Source organism: Alligator sinensis, unplaced genomic scaffold (genome assembly GCF_000455745.1).
Source record: "Alligator sinensis unplaced genomic scaffold, ASM45574v1 scaffold335_1, whole genome shotgun sequence".
In the NCBI taxonomy this organism is placed as follows: domain Eukaryota; kingdom Metazoa; phylum Chordata; order Crocodylia; family Alligatoridae; genus Alligator; species Alligator sinensis.
The window spans coordinates 622823-629365 of NW_005842354.1; the positions used below are offsets into that span (position 1 = coordinate 622823).

A 6543-nucleotide genomic window follows, 5' to 3' on the forward strand; every position below is an offset into this window, starting at 1 on the left:
TTGATTTGGGGGGGGGTTAAATATAACAAGTATTTAGAGCTAGACACACTAATTCTTGTTTAGCAACTGTAAATATGTATGTTTAAATATTGAGACAGTGGGCGGGAGTATAAAGGAGTCAGCAGCATAACCAAGAATGAATGACTACAGCACAAGCCCCAGGTGTTCAGTAAAGAGGGGCATCAGAAGGGAATCCAGGGGGCTCAAGGCTCCAGTTGCATGGAGTGGAGTGAGAGAGGGGTACTCTCATCAGCATCACCCTTTGTCCCCGTGGGAAGTGGGAGATGCCGCTGCTGTGATAGGAGGTGTCACTGCCAACAGTCAGGTTAACCCTTTCTTGCCCCACAGCCTCCTGAATTAGGGGTTTTGCGCCATTGCTTGCCATATAAATCTTTGGCTGTGGTCAGCGACACGCTCCACTCTGCACGGCCAGAGCCTCAAGCCCCCTCTTGCTGCCTCCATTCCAGTGCCTTTAGGCACAAAATCTAGCAGGTATGAGTCTGCTGCCCAGGGCACAAACTCTGAGTCACGCATCTGGGAGATGTGCTATATGGGTTGAAGCACTGTCAGCTAGCTGAAGCATGGGTCTAAGCACTGTCGGCTAGTTGAAACATGAAGCATAGAGATAAATTATGTTCTCAGTGACTGGTATTTGACCATGGCCCTCAAATTTTGGCCTGTAAATATAAATTTAAATTGCTACCAGCCTCCTGGGATATTGCAAGAATGGAAGAAACTTTAGGCATTAAACACACATTACTACATATTGTCCTTAACTAAGCATTTTTATTTACATTTTGACATTCTAGTACTTAAACTATTTGCCAAGTGTTATCTTTTTTGCATAATTACAACATGCAGAGGTGATTAGACAGAGACAGTGAGACAGAGAGAGAGGTGTCTGGTGCCTATTTAAATCTTTCTTATTTACTTATTTCTTTACTCCATATATTTAAGTTTAATTGCATTCAGGCATATGATTTTTTTAAAACACTTTGATATTTTGGGAATGTTTGGCAGGGTTTGGTAGTTTCTAGCTTTTGCTTGGTTCAAGAAAGCAGGCAATGGGTAAATGTGATGTATTTTGCTAAGATTCTTGGATGGTCATGATAGCAGTAAAGGTTACCATGAGAGTTTCACTGAAAATGTAGAACCCCTTGTGCCTTAGAGTATTTGTTTAAGTGAGGAAAGTTTACACAGTTTATAGAGGAATTATTTTGTGAGGAAATTCAATTTCTGTAGCTTTTCTATCTCATTTCCTTAGATACCATCTCATCCCTTGAGTTCTACTCTTTCTTCAAGTGCCAAAGCATAAGGAGAGGAAAATGTATTGAACTGAATAGCTGGCTTGGAAAATCCTTTCAAAATTGGACCAGTGCTTTTCAACATTTTTATCAATGATCTGGATATGGGGGTGAAAAGTACACTGGCAACGTTGCCAATGACAGTAAGCTGTGGGGAAGTGTGGCCACACCACAGGGTAGGCTGACGATCCAGGAGGACCTAGAGAGATTAGTTAGATGGGTGGACCAGAACCAGATGCTGTTCAACACCGAGAAGTGTAAAGTGCTTCACCTGGGGAGGAAAAATCTGCAACAAACTTACAGGTTCGGTGGTGCTACGCTACCTAGCACCATATCTGAAAGGGACCTGGAGGTCATAATTGACCATAAAATGAATATGAGCCACCAGTGTGATGCTACAGTTGGCAGAGCAAACAATATGCTGGTATGCGTCAACTGATGCATCTCAAGCAAAACTAAGGAAGTTATTCTCCCATTCTACTTGGCATTGGTGAGGCCGCAGCTGGAGTACTGCATCCGGTTCTGGGCACCACACTTCAAGAAAGATGTGGAAAAACTTGAGAGATTCCAGAGAAGAGCCACACGTATGATTAGATGCCTGAAGAGCAAGCCATATGAATAAAGGCTGACAGATATAGGACTGTTCAACCTAGAAAAGAGAAGACTTTGAGGGATTTGGTGGCAGCTTACAAATACATCAGCAATGAGCATCAGAGACTAGGTGAACAGCTATTCGCCAAAGCACCCCAGGGGTGAATCAGGTGCAATGGTCATAAACTCCTAGAAGAAAGCTTCAGACTGGATATAAGGAAAAATTTCTTCACTGTTTATGTGATCAGACTCTAAAATAGACTCCCAGCGAGGGTGGTGAAGGCACCTACCCTGGAGATTTTCAAAAGGAGACTGGACGCACACCTTGCTGGGGTTATTTGACCCCAACAGTCTTTCCTGCCCAGAGCAGGGGGGCTGGACCCAATGATCTCACAGGGTCCCTTTCAGCCCTAAACTTTTGTGAATCTGTGTTTGCTGGCATGTTACTGCAATGTTAAACCTTTTTTTTTTCTTTTGTACTTTGGTGTTTTCAGACAGCATCCTCAATAATGTGGGGACCACAGTTCTGTGGAAAGGTTCTGTGCTGTGTGCTGACTACTGTGAGATGAGACCACAATGCCCTAATGTCTGCCCCAGAAGTGAGTTTTGAAACTACTCTGAAAATTCTGGTGCAGAGTGTTACAGAGTGAAATGAGTGACAGGAATGAAAGCAGGAACAGGAACCTCTACAGAGAGTTCAGTGTTGCATACAGTGTTCTGCGTGTGTGGCTTGAAGGGTGGATTCCATTGCCTAAGTTATGCACGGGTCCCACACAAGCCCTGTTCTTTCCAGCTTTATGCAAGGAGGGATAAAGTTCATTCATTGTGGATCTGGAGGAATAATGCTGTTCAAACAGAATGAAATTCACCCGTGGCACAGAGGGCCAATACAAGACCCTCACAGCACTTCAGCCCACAATAGGAGCTGTGTGGAGGAACTGCAGCTTTCCATGGGAGCATTCATGCCCTAGTGTGATGTCCAAAAGGGCCTCTATCCTGGAGCCACATCAATTTGTGTATAATGACTGCTTTTTTAAATGATATACCCCACCTCAGCCACAACTTATGAGCTTGATGCAGTTATTACTGGGTAAGATTCTATGGCCCAAGTTATGTAGAGGGTCAGACTTAATCACATTAATCCACTCTAGCCTTAAAATCTATGACTGTGAAGACCCAGATGATGAAGCCAGTGGTGTGCCAGGGGAGTGGTCATGTGACCTCACAGAACCAGTATAAAATGACTACAGGTGTTTTAGCCACCCCTGGGCTGGAATAAAGGCTGCATAGTAGCACGGTGTTTGGCCCCTGTGCATTGAAGGATTGGATATTAGCACTCCAGCTGTAGAAATCCCAGCTCTCCTGGATTTATGCAAGTGCAGCAGATTTTTCCTTTGTTGTATTATCTTTCTTCAAAGAGAACTTGAATGCAAGGGAAAATACATTTGTTACATGGAACACATATTACCTAAGCAGCTATGATTATTGATGTTTATATACTGCCATAACCCACAAAAAAGAGGCTTCTGTGTCAAGGGGCTTATATTGTAAAGGTATCCACATTTTCACACACAGCTAACAGTTCCATTGTATACTAAAGGTATTTTGTTTCTTCAGATACCAAGAGATACATGCACATGGGCATGAATCCTAATCAACATATATCCACAGCAGAATTGTATCAGTTTACTCCAGCTGAGATGTCACCAGCTGTTTTTAAGAGATCGCTCTGCATTAATTAGTACAGGACTTTTAAACCTTTTAAACCTCTGGGGGGTGGGGGTGGGGTGGTGAGGGAGGCACATGTCCTGGGACCATACCAGAGGGGACAGCATGCTATGAGCCAGTTTGCTGCCTGCCACATGGACACTTCTGCTACTTCATTTCTACTTTTGTGCCAGGAACTCCACAACTTAACCCCTTGTGGGCTGCACGTGGCTCATGGGCTGCCAGTCAGACAGCCCTGAATTAATATATCTGATTCATTATACCATGCTTATCATCATAGTATCTGAGATAGTAAGTCCTTGGCCTTTAAATCTGATTCATATCTTCCTTTTGCATGAATAAGATGAAGTAGGCTTCAGCCCGAAATATATATGCTGCTTTCTATAAATCTTGATACTTCTTGTTGAAACATAGGTCAAATAAGGACTGCTGTATATCTCCTCATTTTATATGTGGGTGTCTTTTACATCCTTTCTGCACATTTTCACCCACAGATAGCAGTTCCAAAGGTATACCAAAAGATATTTTATTTCTTCAAATTCCAAGAAAATGAATGCAGAGTGGTGGTCAGTCCTTCATGGGTCATTTCTAATTTGAGTGACAGCACTCAATCATCTCTAACGAAAGCTAAAATACTTAAAGTACCAGCAAAATAAACTGCATTTTGGACAAATGCTTTTTCTTCCAATTTTTTCCTGGTGCAAAAAACATTTTTCCCTCATTGACTATACCGAGTGCATTATTAATTTAGCAAGGGGGGAACTCTCAGAAGTGGTAAATGAATGGGAGTTTTATTAAAATCATTTGTTAAATCTGAGCACTTGTATTTGAATACAGCCAGGTAGCTGAAAAATGAATGCTAGGAAGAGCACTTAAACAAAGATAGGAGTTAAGGCACAAGCTCTCTGGCATAGTGAAATCTTTAAGGCAGGCTAGGATACTATCCAAGATATTCTACAACTGTCTGAACAAGCAAAGGCCTGCAGGTCAGAACAAGCCATGGATTTCAGATCTCTGGGTCAATGAAATCACTGAGAGTGAAGCAAGCTGCAAGTCTGCAGAGTGCTTCCTTTCATCATCAATATTAGGGTCAACTGTATTCTGCTGGTTTATTTGAAGGAGGGGAGTTGGAGAGAGCCAGTTGCTTGGCTCCCTCACCCCAACTCTGTGTTCTCTTTCTGTAATCCTGCTGTAAGTTTTTCACTAGGGAATTCCCCCTCCTCCACCTCCTTTGTGGCTGGTATTATAATTTTCTAAATAACAAAATGCCATTTCCTGAGGCTCCAGTTTGGAGACCTTTGCATCCACATCAAACCCACTCCCACCAAAAAGGGACACACAGAAATTGTTCTCAGAGGCATATGTTGTTTAGATCTCAGAATCTGACAAATAAATCACTGGCATGGGATCTCATTTTTTGGTTTCCAAATTTAGTTTGAAAAGATTAGCAGAGCTGGTCAAATAATATTCAGCAAACCAAATATTCCAGGACGTTGTGCTTTTTTGGCTTTCAAATAATGTGTAAGCCTTTCATAACTTCTGTAAATGTATATGTTATTCTCAAACTGTAATACATCATATAAATACCTTATTTTCAAATTGTTGTGGATAATTCTCCAAATGTTTACTACTGCTAGTCAATATTTGCAGTGTGTCATGTAATTAGTCACATGCCATTGCCTTTGCTCCCTTTATTTTACATGACAAAAGTAATGAATACCTACCTAGGCACTTCAGACTAAGTCCAATAAAGATCTTAAGTGAGTAAATCATATGGGAGTTAAATTTAGGTGCCTAAGTCCAAAATTCACACCCAGAAAGTCCCTGTAAGCCATTAGTTAAACTGGGAAACTCCTAAACTCAATAAGCACAGCCCTGTTTGACTTTAAAGTTCTCTAGGTGTGTAAAATTCTGCTTCTGTGCTTGCTCAGAGCTGCCCAGTCTGAACAACTAAGGGCCTATCTTCTCTTTAAGTTTGACTGGGAGCTAGTTTAAATTCCCCGTGGAACTGGATCAGGTAGGGAGCATCCAGATGAGTGCATATTTGTGCCGCTGCTATTTTTCCCCAGGAAACGCCCCTGCACACATGCTCTGGCATGCAGCAAATTGCCCTGGGTAGGCTAGGGGAAGCTGGGGCCAGTACCTGGGTTGGCCCTAAAAGCCTTACCTGGTGGCCTGGGGTCCTCCCAGGGCTTCACTGGTGGCAGTCCATGGCACACAAGCCTGGCTGGTAGCTGGAATGTGGTGCTGGCCAGTCAGGTTCCAGCTCTGGGCAATGCATGCTACTGCCACATGCACCGCTCCACTTTTTTTCGGTGTGCTTTTTTTTTTTTATACTGGGATTTATCGGTATCTAAACTTGGCTCTGTGCTACAAATACGCTGTGCAAAGAACCAAATCACATGCATGGGATGAATTTTGGCTTTTGAGGCACCGCAAAATGCACGTGTCCTTGTGTGGACATGCCTATAGTGTTTTAAGAACATACCTAAATCTCAAACACTGGATCAGGCCCTCATAAAATACAGTGGCAGGGATGGCTAGGAGAAGGTATCCAGGTTGTAGCCATATTGGTCTAGAGGAAAAGGCAACCAGGACTCATAGTACAGATGATATTTTTTATTAGACCAACAAAATTTTTGCCAAAAAAAATTCTTTAATTGCAAGCTTTCGGGTACAAACACCCTTCATCAGGCATTGGAGAAAAGATTGTAAAAGTTCTCCTGGGTAGAAATGAAAGTTCATATTTCATAAGATTTCACAGAGGAGTCAATAGATGGAAAACTCCTCTGGGCATTCACTTCACAGCTGGTATGGACAGTGATGATGCATAGGGGCTGCACAGGGGTGCACGTGCACACCCTGAGAGCGCCAGTGCACCCCCAATGGCCGCACTAACCTCTTAGGCGATGAGCGGGGG

At 42.8% G+C, this 6543-nt stretch overlaps 1 long non-coding RNA gene across 2 annotated transcripts in view; it reads right to left on the minus strand.

The window, feature by feature from the left end:
• LOC112551157 overlaps positions 1–6543 on the minus strand; it is a 16536-nt gene that overhangs the window by 3653 nt on the left and 6340 nt on the right. Inside the window, exon 3 of one of the 2 annotated variants that reach the window (XR_003095349.1) lies at positions 2201–3317. The exons of the other annotated variant lie outside the window; for it this stretch is intronic. This is a non-coding gene — a long non-coding RNA (uncharacterized LOC112551157). Of the gene's footprint in view, positions 1–2200; positions 3318–6543 lie in introns of those variants that run through there. 2 annotated transcript variants of the gene reach the window in all.